The sequence below is a fragment of the Rhopilema esculentum genome, chromosome 4 (genome assembly GCF_057945365.1).
Source record: "Rhopilema esculentum isolate cy_ngs chromosome 4, ASM5794536v1, whole genome shotgun sequence".
NCBI classification, from domain to species: domain Eukaryota; kingdom Metazoa; phylum Cnidaria; class Scyphozoa; order Rhizostomeae; family Rhizostomatidae; genus Rhopilema; species Rhopilema esculentum.
This window is the reverse complement of record NC_142818.1, coordinates 6800408-6817558: the sequence shown is the minus strand read 5'-3', so window position 1 is coordinate 6817558 and position 17151 is coordinate 6800408. Positions and strand designations below refer to the sequence as shown.

The following is a 17151-nucleotide window of genomic DNA, read 5'->3' as shown; positions in this document are numbered from 1 at the left end:
TTTGCTCCTTCTCTTAAAACGTAAACATGGGGCAGCTTCCCCTCCCCTCCGTCTCCTCTTCGCCTCTCAACGTCTCCCTCGTGGTTTTCAAATATTTAAAGCTGAAGAGTTCATTCAAAAACATCATCAGGATGCAATGTAATTTTACTGATTGCATTATTCAAGACAGTTTTATAGTTGAACTGTTAAAAAGCAATTAAGCTGGAATAAGTTGTCATATTCTTGTTCTGCGTGTTCATTCTGCGTGTCAATACTATCCAACAATTCTTACAGTGCGGCTTCTCATATAAATATATAGTATATCTAGAGAGCCATGTCAAAATATTATGAATAGACACCGGTGTCTAATCATTTACAAAATTTGTTGCAAATAACACTACATTCGCTGTTATTTTTATAACATGATAAGAAATTTAGCAAATATGCTAATTTGAGATCAAGGAATTATGAACATTCATTTTCCCGGCTCAACATTATTTAGAAACAGGACGTCCGGAAACAACAACAGGTATATACACCATTTTATCATTTAATAATTTGTTTCCAGTTGCTCCTAATTACAACTTTCACTTTAGACAAGAGAGGTAGGGAAATCTCGAAAACTTTTTGGCGGGTAATTCGGGAGAGGGTCATGAAGTTAAGACATACTAAACAAAATATTTCGCGAGCATTAAGAAAATAGGTCGATAAACCGAATAAAGCAACCTTATTTGACGTTGGTTGAAAGTTTCATAGCCTGCAGTCTGATATTTACCACAAAGACACGCTATAAGTTTGTGAGGAGCTAACAAGTTACGTCCATGTTATAGTTGTATATAGTTACCTTTTGTATATATTTAAGGATAAAATCAACGATGTGGAGTTCCCAGTTTTTGCTCTAGCGATGCTTTGTTCATAATACGACAATGAAATTTCGGAGAATATGGATCATCAATATATCATTTTATTATCATGGATTAGGGTTCAGTAAATATACGAAATGACGCTAGGGGGTGGGTCGAGAGATAAAATTTGGTTATTGTAACACCCGTATGACCAATGATACTGTAGCCTTTGGGAAAATGCAATACGTTACATAAAGAGGCTAATTAATAATGTTACCAATTCAAGGACACAAATTGTCTGCTTATTTTGAAACGTTCATTAACAAAACCTTCTATCTCAAATATCTACAATTACGTAACTGATCAAATTCGTCCTTTAAGCATGAATTGATGGGAGAGCTGGTATTCGATTTAGTTATCGTTGCTCTATTAGATTCCCGTCCTGTATAACTTCTCTGTCTCGTAACGACTGGTGTCCGGCTGGAAACGGTTGCCACACTCACTGTGTATGACCTTGAGCGCCCAAGGATTCGCTGAGGCTCTAGGCTGCATTTAGATTTACAACGAGAACTGGGGCAACTCGAAGTTCTGTTCTTAAAACCCGATTGATCCCCAGCAGCTGCCAACATTGTTTTGAATTGTTTATTCTTTGAAATCCGAGAAGCTGTAGGTTTTAACTTATCCACAGTGTAATCCTCCATGATATCTTGAGCAGCGTTTAATGTTTCCCCTGGATGCTGCGGAGAATGCTGCCTTTCCTCCGATAATATGAGGTCATCATTTATATAGGCTTCATTAACTGGCTTGTTTGGTTTAGATTGCTGGTCTCGTAAACGAGCTTGCGTTTCCCCAAAGCTTCCAGTGCCATTTTTTAACTGCGTTGTCCCTGTTCCGTTGTCCTTGAAGTTGTCTGCGTAATCAACCGACTTCGAGGGCACTTGAGAGGTTTGAGTAAGCCGTCTACCTATTTCGTGTATCTTGAGATTCAAATTTATAATTGCCCTACGTTCTTGTTGACGAAATTTCTCGATTTGTGTTTCCAACCATTTCTCGTCACGTTTGGAGTGCCAGTAAGCGACATCCCAGTTATACTTTAGAGACCTTTCCAAATGAAATAGTTTTCTGTTTCTCACAATCACCCTTCCGTCATCCAGTTCACAAGTTGCCATTTCCAGTTGTTATCGAAATTCAATTGGAACACAGATAAAGTAAACTTCTGCTTTTTCTGTGCTGAAATAACGCAATGATAACTAAATGCGTTGTCCCTTTAAACTTGTTTAATAGAAATTAATTCATAGAAACTTTGGTTGAATTATGACTAACTGGTGTACGACATTTTGTTACAGATTAAGTTCAATACACGTAAGGAAACATGACTAACCAATACGAATCTGAGAGTTATTTACTTATTTATGTTCTCGGCGGAAAGGATCCCCTGCCATTGAATAGTTAGAAGGAAATTCTTCTTTATATACAATGACGCACAAAGCTAATTCAACGCAAAAAGAGTAATCAGGCTATAATTTCAAAAACAGTATTCTTGCAAAAAGCATGTCAAATGATACCAGCATTAAGTGACGAAAGTGTGGTTTTGACACAACGAAAAGGCCAAACATGATCCTTATAACACATCGCTCGTGTGACAACGATTACGTCAATCAGAGTCAATGTAGCTTATACTGCCATTTTGACACTGCAATCTCAATGCATTGGTGTGTGATATAAGTGGTTTAATTGTGTCTTTAAATATTTACTTTGCATTCAGATCATAAAGTTACTTAAAATGAAAAGTCTGTCTGATACATTCTATTATTTTGCTTCTCTTTTTTGGACAATGAATTCGTTTTGTGAATTATCTCAAGTTTGAAAGGAAATCCAAAAACCACAAACCCTTGCAAAACAGCAGCCAAAAGCCGCAGTCTGCAATGAAATAAAGCGCAAAGACGTGGCTGCGATTGCAAAATGGTCATGTGACAAAAAGCGAAATACTCGCATTCACGGGAAACATCGCCTGAAGTAACTGTATGGCGTGTTTCCACTCTGATTTACGGAATAATCAATATGGTTGATAACAGAACAGTCCAATCTTTCCACAAGTACATATTTTCCAAAATACAAAATGTTCCAACGAAGTCAGATCTTTGTTTGTGTGTAGCCGTAGTCAGCAAATTCTTTAACGCCGATCAAACCAAATATGACAAACCTCTTTAAATGTGAAATCAAAAAAATCAATTTTTTATATTTTTGTATATTTTGACCACTTATAAATAACTTTGGTTTCCAGTTTGAAATGTGGAATAACAAAATAACTGAATACCTCTTTAAATGTTGTGAGAGAATTATCTACTTGATAACAGCATTGACTATTTATACATTCCAAAAAGTTACATAACAAGTTACTGTAATACCTTAACTACACGCTACTTTACATACACTACAAAGACGATACTCCGGGGAGCATTAACACTGTCTACTCCGGGGCCATAACATAGAGAGGAAAAAATGCATGTTTGTAATTACAAATACTTAAAGATATAAGAGACTATTGATCTCAAGCATTGACTCAAGTGACTATTGATCTGTAGACCTGTTAAGATACCAACCATATTACACCTTGGTTTAAAAGGCTTTACATACTTTACGTTTAGGAAAAATACCAATAGCATAAAATCTACCGCAAATACTTTTGGCTTATATTATCTCAACGAAATAGACCGGAACATCAAATAGCATCATCAACATGTTTTTATCTACATTACTTTATTAAGTTATTCTTATCTTGAAAATTTTGTTCTTGACCATATCTTTGATTTCAGTATGGCGCCAATAAGTAATGTAAAGTAATGTTAAAAGTGATTATAAGTTACGCAAGGCATTATTATGAAAAGCCACAAACACGCAACCGCAAAGAGAATTTGGCCCACTTTAACTGTTTGTTTTAAACTTGATGAAAGTTTAAATCATAAAAATAAATGCCACTGATCATTTTAAGCCTTAGAAACATACGGAATCTATTTGATTTTTTATGCATCCATTCTTTACACATTTTCAATGTTTGTGGCTGCAAAAATTGGTTTTCCCCAATTGTATGTGAGTCGGTCCAACTTCTCTTGACACCTGAAGGCAGAATGGAGCATTCGACAATTTCGAAATACTTTGCTTTGTTAATTTTGAAATATGAAATAATTGCAAGATATCATTATGAAATTTGAAATAACGTCATCCCCCCTTATAGGGCCTCAAATATCTGGGAAAGCTAACAGTTTTTATATGTAACCTAGCTTTGCAAGAAATGTTTTCTATCATCTTGTACTATGCCTGTTTGGAAGGTCAAAATCAATCAACTGCCCAACGGAACAATGTTGGTTTACAATAAAATGGGTTAGGATTTCAGGAAACACTTTCTTTTGAGTTACTTTTATGATATTTCTCTAAATTATCAGCATTGTTCTAGAAGGAAGGGAGCGGAAGTAGTAATTTTTCCGGAAAAGGAATGAAAGATGTAGAATGCAACGCAAAATTCTGGGTGTTCAAGTACTTTTGGCAGCCATTGTACCAGAGTCCAGAAAATTTGTTAACCTTCCCCCAGACAAAAACATCCCAGAAGGCAAACCTCCCTCACAAAGAAAGTGGGCGTGGCTTTGGTGTGTCATAGGAGCTTCTATTGTTTTTTGCGGACCTTCCTCCGGTCAGTGACCGTGCGACCGTAATGTTTCCTGCTGCATTGTAACTGTGATGCAACTATTAGTCTTTAAAAGTAACATAAGACATAAGAAACTATTAAAACATTTGTCGGGCATTTATAAGTATCCTCTGAAGTTAAGATTCCATAAACCTGTCATTTGGCATTGATTAAGTTGTTGAAACCAAGATGTATCTGTTTCTCAATGTCCCCTAAATTAACATCAAGTTTTTTCAATGATTTTAGTGTGCCATCTGTCTCATAGTTAATTATTGCGAAGATAACAGAAAACCTCCATTTGGGTCCAGGGCTCCGGGAAACATGGTGAGAAGGTCTTACCATATTTTGCATTTCCGGGATCTCTTCGCATTACGCCCTTTCATGGTTAATATTGATTTAGAGATAGGAGCACGTGGCATGGAGAGAGGTTCTCTTTCTTGAGTATACGTCATTACATAAAATCATATATATAGATATATTCTTATTCGAAAACATGATTCTCTCTGTAGTATACGCCCATGTTCCGCCCAAGTGACAACAGTAGTTAGTAAAACACACACACTTATCTTTTTTTTAAGAAACCGTTCATAAAGGACCGAGCCCATCGAAACGCTAATTACAAAAAGCATGGCCTAGTCTGGAATTAATCGATTTTTAATTGAATGATTTGTTACACAATGTTTTTATGAAAATGTCGATACCATAATTTTGCCTATTTTTGGATTTTTCAACTTTTTTGGTTTGAAAAACTGAAGTACGACAAATTGTTCTTCGATTTTTGATAAATGTATAGTTCTTTGCCAACCAATTTTTCGCAAGGGTTTTTTAAGGAAATTTTCAAGGAAATTAGTAAAAGTTCGACGTACATCAGTTCGAATGAACAGAGCTGACTCTATACCAGAAGCAGCAAAGAGATTAAAAACTAGAATAAAAAAGAAAACTGATCAAAATTGGGCCGACAATGCCCTGCATGGACAGTTTTTCAGAAAAAGCGAAAAATGACTTTGAAAAAAGTAAGCTTAAAAGTAACATAATGTTTGCTTTTTTCAAAGCCATTTTTAAGCTTTGTGCCACCAAAAGATTATTTGAAAAATAGAAGAAGCTGCTAGCAAGGAGAGGTTGACATGGTTTGGTTGAGGTGGGTAAGAGGAGGATCAAAGAGAAACAGAGATGCTCATTCTAGCTGCATAGGAGCAAGCAATTAGAACGAATCATATCAAAGCAGGCTAGAGCTTTAAAAACTTTAAAAACGGATAAGTTTAAAACGGGTCTCCTATTTAGACAGGGAATTTTGCATAACATTCTAGCAAACTGGGTAACCGAAGTTTTTAAAGTTTAAAGCATAAGAGTAAAGGCCACTGATCATTTTAAGCCCTGGGAACATTCTGGCAAATGACCGGAAATTGCGTTTCCGGAAGCATGAAAAATGCACGGTCAGCAAAATTTCAACTTTCAAATCTGATGATACTATCGGAAAGAACATGCAAAACTGAGCAAAAGATTTAAAAAGAGCAATGTGATCTGACCTATAAGCAAAAATTTATGGCTGTGGAAACTTTTCGTTTATCAAACAACTTGCATTCTCGAGTTTCCTGATAGTGCAGACGCATAGCAGTGGAATTGTGCATGTTATGATAATAGCATGAAGTTTGGTACAAGTATACAATCCGATATGCTGAATAAGATGAAGTTCATATCAAGCTTTAAAAAAGCCCTCAAAAGCTATTTTTGGACTGGGGTACTGGGATAACCTTTTTGACGTCATCGGTAATGTGACTTTGATGAATTTTTGAAAATGTTGTAAGAGCCTGAAATATTCGTAATACCATATTGTTCCATAATATAGGGGGTGAAAGGGTGTATTGAAATACGAAAATACGTTAATTTTTTCCGGCGAAATACGAAATCCGTCAAGTTAATGTGTTATTTATACCAATAGTCACGATATCATGATATGTATTTGTTATTGATCCTCACAGCTTTTCCATATCGAGTGGAAACTCCGATCAGAAACGTTGACCTTGTGTCGAGCTCAGAATTTGTTGCATCATCATCTTCGTCGTTAGTACTTGAATCATACTCGAGTTCAATTTCTTCAACTTCGTTTCCAATGCTGTCAATTTCCTCTGCATCAACCACTGTATCTTTATGATTTGCAAAGTTAGCTTTCTCTGTGATGATTAGCTTTCTTTGATAGATCATTTCAGGCATGGTGCCATGTTTTGTCATGGTCGTTTCTTGACGAGTTGTCCTCTGACGCACCGCAGCGCCATACGTGTAAGCGTAACTTCGCATTTCACCGACCGACTTTTCATCCATGTTTATCTGAGGTAGTGGGGAAACCAAAGGTAGGGTTGTTGAATGAATACCATGCTCTGGCTTTGAATACCATGAGGCTTTTTCACTTGTGTGATAGTAAAAGGATGATGATGACAAGCGCTTGATACTTTCTTTGACGGTTTTGCCAAAATCCCTACAGTATTCTTGTTTTGATAGTAAATTATGAGTGTTTAATATGGCTTGTTGAATGTAGATGTTTCACATCCAACGTCATGCAGCTGAGAAGGTTCGTGCCTACAATTCCAAAAGATGACATTATAGGATCCAACCTCTGCAAACCCCAAGCTAGAATATCAACTGACTTGATTGTAGCCGCAGAAACCATCTCCTGTGGTCCATTTAGGATACTTGGTAAACGTTCTGTAGAACGAACTGCTCTTTCAAAGTCCATAAGAACTTGCTTGCACTGTTGCACTTTGTTGGATGCTTGTGACAGTGTCATGTTTGAGTATGACTGTCCTTCTTATGGACATATGAACAAACAAACATCTTTACATGTAAATTAAAAAGCTGTGCAAAATGTGCAAATCAGGGGTACAAAATACGAAAATCCGTTCTGCCAAACTTATAAATACAAAATCCGCTCTTTGAAATTAACGAAATACGCCGATCCGCCAAGCCTTTCACCCCCCACCATAATCAACCGAGAAAACAAAGGTTAGGCAATGCGGTCGGTGGTTGAGAGGAATGCCCTGCCTAGAATGTTATGCAAAATTCCCTGTCTAATTGGATCAGGTTTTACCCGGGTATCATTTAACCAATCTGTGGGCTAGTGGGAACGCCAAACACGGATTACTTTGATCCACTTTATATAACAACCACAGCGTTATATAAAAAATGCAAGGACAGTTGCTGTAAATATACCGATTTCTCGCACAGCTCTGCGTACTTTGGTTTCTGTTTAAAATAAGCTAGATCTGATTTACTTGGCTAAAAACACTTGCTATATATCATTTGAAAGGTCTTGATGTCCTCTATTCAGAAATCTATATATTGTTGGCTTTTGCTCAAAATATAAGGTAGGAGGAGTGTAAAATGTGTTGCGATTGACATTTTATGACGTTATCAAAAATTGAACTTCCGCTTGAGATTGGTAATCGCAAAATTCGGAATCTACATTAAAATCTGATCTAGAATCAGCTTTTAAAAGTTTGACAGCCTTCAGAATAAGCTTGTTACGGTATTGTACCAGTCTCTTACCAATGGAAATTGATGGTAGCCATTCGAACGGCTTCCTAAGGATGCAACTGTATGAAGGCAATAGAAATAGATCTGCACTCTGCAGTTTTCTCGTCTTTTTCTAATGTTCTCCAGAATAGCTTCATCAATTAAAGCAAGTCGTTTTCCCCATACAGCTAACATAAATACTTGTCCAAAGCATTGACAACATTTGAACTCGGCCCAACGACTATGCCAAGCAAAAACAAGCAACCCTTAGTTGTCTTTCATTGCAATCCAGCAGGCCCTTTTCCTTGACGTATGGAAGGCGATACATAATCACTACCTGTAAATGCGTGGGTACGAAGGCAGTGGCCTTCCAGACGCAAGGTTTAACAGGTTTGTCTTTTCTAGATCAGGATTAAAGAAATAAATTATGAATTGGCCCCAGAGAAGATGAAGGCAGAGTATGGTATTGATTCGAAGGCTTGTTGCGCTCATTATGCGTCGTTAGAGCCTATGGGATACGAAAATCATAAAATGTGCTTAATAGAAGGAGCATTCATGGATCAAACCCAGATTGCAATATACGATGAAACGAAAGAATAACAGGCAAAGTGAGAATTCAAGAAGTTCTTGGGGTGATTTTGGGAATATTTGATAGCATGTAGGACATAGAGCCTTCGTTCCATTTGAAAGGGACAAAAGGAAACGCTATGCAAAAAGAACTAATTCAGCAAAATGAAAGCCAGAAAGCTTAACAATGTTCAGCTGTGTATACTGTCACAAAATCGAGCATTGATCACTGGACCGCACAGAGAAAAAATCCAAACAGAGGCAGGCATTTCTGCTACGAAATCAACAATGTTGTAACTGCACTGGTGCAAAACACATCACAAAAGACTGCAAAAGCATTGTAATAGGCATAATGGGTGACATTACTAGTTAACATTGACTTGGCGTTTAGAGTAAGAGCAGAGAGAACCAAGTCTCCATAGCCAGGAGCAATGGTTTTGTAGCCTACCAAACTGTGCAGGCAAGGATTGGCTTTCCTTGAAAAGTTTCAACCATTTTGTCCGGGATTGTAGAAGTGCAGGGAATCAGTGGCGTCACATCTTTATCGCACGCACCCTGCAATATTTTGGTTGCGCCAAAGTTTGTAAAAGTAAAATTTAAAAATAAAGTTTTTAATGCAAATTGTTTGCATAAAATAAATAATCGATTTATGCATAGCCTACGGCCCACGGGCCACAATTCGGCCGGGGGAGAGATCATCTTATGGTTTCCATTATGGTTGGCAAGGATAGTTTTCCGGGGGTTGCAAATATTGGATGAAACATATCGATTCAAAATGAGATTATTTTCATCAAACCTGGGAATCATGGAAACAATTTGTCCACTATCCGTTGTCAAGAATTCATTTTGGTGAAAGATAGGACAACAGAACTTTTGAGTGACTTGGCAAAAGTTAACAAATGTAGCAAGAACGAATTTTGCTCGGCACACTCATAGCAGTTGAGCTGTTATCACATTTGTTTCTATTTTGTCATGTCTCAGTTGATAATGAGCCGAGGAGCTTATATTAAAAAAAATTGATATTTTTATTAAAGTGAATGGCCTTTGCTAAAAGACCGATGCTAAACGTTGATTGGTGGATTATTCAGTATCTCCTTTCTAGAATGACTTCGCCAAAGCCTGAATTACATAACTTAGAGTTTCAGTTGTTTTCTTCAGTTTTCTCTTTTGCACTTACGATTGTAGTAGTCTTATCTTGAAAATCAAGGCTACCTATTTGGAAACTACCTTGTGATAGAGTGGTTTTTGATTGTAGTGTAATTGAATTTAAATGAAAATTTTCCGCTATAGTAGTCGCCATTTTATTACAGCTATAGTAGTCGTTTTTCTTATTACTCTTGGCCCGCTTTGAGAAAAGATTTGAAGGATCTGGCCCACTCTCCAAAATGGTTACCCACACTTGATACAGAGCCAGTCCTCTCCTCGATATGTCAACGTCAACTTTCACACATTCTTTGCATTAAGTCACTCCTTACAATAAAAGGTATGTCTTCAAAGATTATATCGGATAACACCAAAACAGACGGATGGGTGGTTAATAATATTCCTTTCTTAAGACTTAAGTCACGTGGTGATCTTCCAGATAAAATATTCTGATTCCTCACTAACACGTGGCATTCTGTGCAATCAGAGCTTTCTGCAAGGTCACTTCAGTGGAAAAACTGACTTCGAGTAAAAATTCACAAGCAAAGTCTTCGCTCTTAAAGACGTTTCGTCGCAACCGATAGCAAGTCTTCAGTCAGGCAAAAACGGTAAATTTGTTTTATATATTGGGAGTATTTTGTACTGAATCCTATAAATATAATTTTTTCATTGCGTTTTCAATATTTCAAGCGATATTGACATTTCACTCCACATTCCAAGTTAATTTATTATTGGTATTGATATTGTTAAATTCCATCGAGATTGCATAATACTTCTTTATTTTCTCGATGTCATTCTGGTTGTTGCTATGCGATAATATTTATATATTTAGTTCACTTGATATCGGGCATGAAGCCAGCACTGAAAAGGTGAGCGGGCAATAGGGGCGAAGCCAAAAAATTGTCGGAGGGGTACTCTTTTTGGGTGTGGTCATAAGATAAGTAATTTTATGTGCTGCCTTTATGTGTTTCTATTTCAATCTTTCAGTATTCAGAATTATAACGTTTAATCTAAAGCATTTTTAGTGCCATACATTGTAAGTTTGACTGCTACAGAAATCTTAACACGTTACAATTGTTACAAAAAGATCATAATTATACTAAAGTTTGAGAAATAAATTATGTGCCGACGGACAAAGCATAGGGGGAATCGCCCTCCTTTAGCAAAGCCTCTGGCAGGCAATGCTGAGTTAAGCTCGTCTTGTCAACTGAGCGAAGCAAAGGAGCTCGTTGCTTGTTATTTGATGGCAAGAACCTAAGAAGCGGTTTTGAAGAACTTAGGTAATGGTATTAAAGAGCCTTCAAAATTTTATATCTTGCAATTGATACAGAGTTTGATACAGATTTAACATCTTGCACTGAATTTGTAACGAAATTTTTGTAGATTCTTTGTAATCTTCCTTCACTGGCGATTAAAAACGCAAAAATCTGAAGAGAAGTCTTGTTTTCTATTACGTATTTAGCAGAATAAATAAAAAAATTACCTGTAAATGGAAACTAAGCCATAATGATAGGTGCAACGGAGCCTTATCATATTTAAAAAGTCATCAGAAGGCGGTGACATCAAAGATTATCGTTCAAAATAAAAAGAAGTATGAGTCTACGTTGGGATCATTAGATCGTTGGGTTTGGCGTCTTTGTCAAGTAGAGTCACATGAGTCACATGACAATCACATGACATTCGTAATTGCTTATTAATCGCTTTTGACATTCTTAACGAGCTTACTGCTGAGTTATGTTAGTTTTCGTGTAAATGCTAAAATGTTATGTATATATTTCTTCGTTGGGATCATCTACCTTGCGCAGTGCCACAAACAAGCACTCAACGCTGGCTGAAGCATTTCAATAGTATGATCGACTCAATATAGCTAGCATTGTGTGGACTGGTGCACAGTCGATATTGGTTTTTTTTCATGAATGCACAGGGCACTTACTTTGTTGGGACTTTTTTTAAAAGTCACGTAGGAACACGCCGTTTTCTGAGTTTTTAGACAAAGACATATTTCCATCTTAAAATTTGTGGACGGGTATAAAGGGGCAAAAAATTCTGGTTGGGCGGGCAATGCTCTCTTGTACCCTCCCTTGCCTTCGTGCCTGCTTGATTTTGAAATTTTTAGCTCCTTGAAAACAAATCGTAGTGTTTGGGAATACGGATTTCTAAAGAAATTCTCTCGTTTAACTTGTATTTAGAAAGTGGAACGTTATTTGTCCCTAGACGAATGATGGCGTTTATTAGGGGCATTGCGCACCAGGTGAAACTTGAGTTACATAACTAGCACGCGGGTCTACCTAGGATAAAGATCACGAGGATGTGCCTGCCCGGGAAACATTCATGGCCCTGTCCTGAAATAAAATTCTGGAATTATGATACTTGTTCTTGAAAAAATCCTGAAACATGATACCTTTCTTTAAATAAAATCCAGGAATTTGATGGTTTGCCTAAGAATAATCTAACTGAAATCTTTGTGGCTAAGGCCCCGTTCACATTGCTCCGGATTCAAATGAAAACGGATAAGAAAGTATCCGTTTGTGCCTTGCGTTCACACTGCTCCACCTTGAAAACGGAGACTTTTGAAAACGCACTTTGAAAACGGATACTTTTGAAAACGGAGTCTTTTGAAAACGCAAAAATGCAGTGTGAACACCGAAAACGGGTACTTTTGAAAACGCCAACAACAACAACAATACAGCAAGAAGCTTAAACCGCGCCAATTTGAACAATATTTCTTAACATGGCTGATTCACTCGAAGTTAGTACACTACTCGGAGGAATATTATTGGCAGTGAGTCGTTTAAAATGTTTTTTAGCAGTCGCGAGTGCTGTAAACCAGTTCGTGGCGTTTTCCTTTTTATACAGAGCAATGTGAACGCGTCATCGTTTTCATACCGTTTTCAAATGTACCCGGAGCAGTGTGAGCAGGCAAAACGGATCGATATGAAAACGCATAAAAACGAATACGGAGCAATGTGAACATAGCCTAATTAATATATAAAGTTCTTTTAGAACTCCAAATTTGAAGGTTATCGGCAGATCTAAAATTGTCCAATCAATGATTCGATTCAAATGCTCATTGATAGCTAATATCAGCACAGATTGGCAGGTAGCTTAAGACACTTTTATATTTGTCAATTGCTATTAATCTCTAAAAGAAATAATTATATGAATCTATATGTAGTAGAGTTCCTTCTGGTGAAAATGGTTCAAGGTAAACGGCCACTGATTGGTTGGTGAAAAATGAAAGAACCAATCAAATGCTTCTTTCTTCTCCCCCGTTTACTTTTGATACACATCTGGATATAAATGTTCTGCACACTTACGGCCACTATCCGTACTCAGTGGGATAAACGAAAAGTGTTTTATTATTCAAAGTCCCTTGTGTCATCATTTTGGTCTCCGCTGGATTTCCCTGCCTAAATTGATTGTTTGCGTAAATCCCCTCTTTGACTTTTGCTTTTCAAAATAAAAGTGGGTGCCATATTTTTAGTCACTCATCAAGGAATGCATTTGGGGTTAAAGCAATCTTTCGCATTTTATTATCATTTATATTTTTCGTTCTTAATTTTTGTAATGATAAGTTCTTGCCTCGCGTAGAAGCTCAACGCATTTGTCCCTTTGGGTCTTAAAGGCCTTTCTTGTTGGCTTCTGTCGTATCTTTAGCATGCCCATTGCGGAATTTAAGACCCAAGCAAAATAGCTTTCTTGGCTTTTATTTTGTAAAGGGCTCGTACTTTCTTATACATTCAATTTTTTCGTGTCTAATTAGAAAATTTTTACTAGTGTATCAAATATATCTATACTTGATACTGCTCCTCGGATCGAAATTGAATGATACGAATAATTTTTTGAAAAACGCTATGCCAGTGGAAATGGAAGTATATTTTTATTTTCTCAAAGCAAAACTCAAAACGAGAACAAAGAATGCGAAGAACACCCCGAAAACAATCACAATTCTGAAAGATTACCAGGCTCTTTGATTATTAAATAAATCTGGCTATATCTTTTTAAAAAGCAGAGAGGGGAGAGAGGGTCGAAGTCGTCTTCGCCATCTCTGGTGTTTTCATTCCATGATGAAGGTGCTTAATTTCCAGGGACAGTTTCGAAGGAAGTATAAAGTGAAATCATGAGGAAGCTGATAAAAGAATGGCCCAAGTGATGCCAGTTTGTTACATACCCTGAAGGCGTTGTTGCCTAAGAGTGAGACACCCACGTGCTGTTTGTTCATGCACTGCAGAAATTCGTGCCGTCAAATCCTTCAACTTTCATTTAATTGGTCCTGAAGAGAAAAAAATTGTCATTGCCTTATGAAATTTCGCAAATTACTAATTTTTTAAAATGCAGTTTAAAGTGAGGATTTTGCTATATTTGATTCTCCTGTATACCATGGTAATCTTTTGGATCCTAATTCTATCTAAAATAAGCATACATTTCCACTCCAAAAAATTTGACGTTGCGTCTCGCTAGCCAGATACTTACCCTGGGTACCAGATACTATGCACTAAACCCCCGTCTTCTTTGGAACGGGCTCGGAAAGCATGGCTTCTACCGCTGGGGACTGAGAAGAAACATGTCGCTTTAATGTGATAAATATGCGTTCTTATGATGAACGCATAGACAAGGAATGCAAGGTTTATATATCACTTTCAATTGGTTTATGCTTCGATTTCCGCTATAAAATATAGTGCATAGTAATAAGACATCATTTGTATTCGACCATGAGTTCTGATCCTACTTTTATCGAAAATGTCATTTCATACATCTACGTGGATGATTTTGCGCCTTCCTACGCATCTGAGGAAAAATGTTTTGGAATGTATCAAAAACTGAAACAATGTTTTATCGCCGGAGGATTTAAATTTCGAAAATTTTACGGAGAATAGAAGCGCAAGAAAAACTGTCAAATCAAGCAGACCTTTCGGGAAATGAAGATGCCATTTAATTAATTCATTTGAAAACAGGGAAAACGCCCCATCTCGTGTTATTCGAAATGAAAACGTGAAAGTTTTGGGTATTCCATGGGATCAGAACAAAGATAAATTAGCTCTGAGCCTCAGCTTTTTCGCTCATGTCGCCACGGAGAAAGGGGTTATGAAGCGCATCGTTATTATATATAAATGGTTCTGTTATAATAGAAAGTAAGAATGTTAAACTTTTGGGAGTAACAATAGACCGTCAACTTATATTAGAAGAACATATTAAAGTTTTTTGTAAATAAGCTGGGAAAAAGGTAAACGCTCTAGCCAGGATTGCTTCGTATATGGACAAATCTAAGCGAATTCTTTTAATGAAAACGTTCATATTATTATATTTTAATTACTGTCCTCTTATTTGGATGTTTTGCAGTAGGAAAAGTAATAATCGAATAAACCGGATTCATGAAAGAGCAATGAGAATAGCTCATGATGATTATGAATCAACTTTTGAAAAACTTTTAATAAAGAATAAAACAATAACTTCTCATAAGAAAAATTTACAATATCTTGCGTTAGAAATTTACAAAACATTTAACGGATTGAATCCACTTTTTATGGATGAAATATTTTCCATAAATGAATGCCCATATTACTTAAGAAACTCCCAATTCAAAACAGCGGAGCCACATTACAAAAGATATGGATTTAATACCGTATCATACAGATGTAGCCAAATATGGAACTCAATTCCAAATGAGATAAAGTACTCCCCTACTTTATCAATATTCAAGAAAAAAATCTCAGAATCTACATCGTTTGATTGTACCTGTAATCTTTGCAAGGAATATGTTAACAACATCGGTTACATTTGATTTATATTATATTTAGCGCTGGTAATTTAAATTAGTTGGTTTTAATTAGCTTGTATGTATAGCTCGAGATTGTACCAACTTTAAATAAAGAAAGAGAAAAAAAAAAGTACAATCGCGCGGCTTTTTGATCCGCTGGGTATCGCCGCTCCTACTTGCGTGTTGTTAAAACAGTTATTTCAAGAGATTTGCTAAATTAAAATTGGCTGGGACGATTGTTTACCAAGCGAAATATCAATCTGATTTCAACACATTGTTCAAAGCATTAACCCGAATGACGTTAATTAAAGCTGTTGAATTCATTGTTTTGGAGATGCCAGCATAATTGCGTTGGGCGCCTGTGTTTATATTCGCTATCTCACATGGCTGCGTTCACACTGCACAATCATTTGAAAACGCCTCCAGTCGCTATCAGATAATTTCTCTGGAATCTTTTGTTATGTTCAAATTGGCAAATATAAAGACGCTAGTTAATGCGATTTTGCTTGTTAGTTAGCTGCCAGTTTAGTTACACGCTTGGGTAAGCGAGATGGATTTCGAACTTTGAATAACTGAACTCGAAAAGCCCCCAGCTATTTGGGATCCCAGGGATCCTAGGCATTGCAACAGAGATGTTACAGCAAGATGTTGGACAGAGGTTGCACAAATAATGCAGTTCGAAGGTATTTTCAAACTTTAATTAAAAAAAACAACGTACAAAAGTTTTTAAAAAATCAAATAACTTGACAAAGAGAAGTTTAATAACTTCTAAAGTGTTCAAAATATGTTACATAACATTCTTTTTTAACGTTACATTACATAACATACATAACGTTATATAATTTTACATAACGCCGCTTTAACAATTATCTCCGAGTTTTCCACATTTGTCTCCAACTCTGTTGCCAAAAATCTCCATTTAGCTCGTAAAATACCGAAAGGACATTCTACACACCGACGAGCCCTCGAAAGTCTATAATTGAAAATCTTCTTCGAATCTGTAAGATCGTGACGAGGGAAGGGACGCATTAGAAATGGAAAGAGAGGGTAAGCTTTATCCCCTAAAATAACGTAAGGTAGCACTGTGTTTTATAATAATCTAATCCCGCTTTGCTTTTTATTAATCTCTAAGAAGAACGCAATGAGGACAACCGAACTCAATTTGTAACAATGCTTTGAGCTTTGCCTTGCAACACATATCATGCTTCGCAGCGACCGCACCGTCACGCCTTGTTTGTGTTGCTCAGCATTTTAATTTAATGGAAGTTTATTTCGAATCTCATTTTGCTTGTTTTCTACGTTCACGTTTTTTAATTAACTCAGTAACACATTTGTATTTTCTCCGCATTATATCTTTTAATCCTATTAACCTTGCAGATTTTAAATAGACCTTCACGTATCATTTATTTGTCCCTTGAGCTATACTATTATATCGCAACACTATGTATTTAGATTTTTACACAATTAGTTCAGTTCGTTTTATGAGAGTGCTTGCGAAAGGTTCTCCGGTTAGTCTAAAATTACGATTTATTTGTAAAAGCATTTCGTCGATATACATCTTGTTGTTCTGAGAAATTTGTCGATGTTCTTTCGTTTGAATCTGAAAATAAGTCCTTAGACCGCTGAACATATTACAAATTCATAAAACACAAAAACATAGCATAACATGT

The 17151-nt window shown here is 36.6% G+C and overlaps 1 protein-coding gene across 3 annotated transcripts in view; it reads left to right on the top strand.

Moving 5' to 3' along the window:
* The first annotated feature begins 7405 nt into the window (after positions 1–7405).
* The window catches only part of LOC135690816 (uncharacterized), a 35663-nt gene continuing 25917 nt past the window's right edge, over positions 7406–17151 (top strand). The window contains exon 1 of one of the 3 annotated variants that reach the window (XM_089116175.1): positions 7406–10331. The gene's annotated coding sequence lies outside the window, so the exon portion shown is untranslated. Of the gene's footprint in view, positions 16529–17151 lie in introns of all 3 variants that reach the window. The other 2 variants (XM_089116173.1, XM_089116174.1) reach the window with 2 other exon arrangements.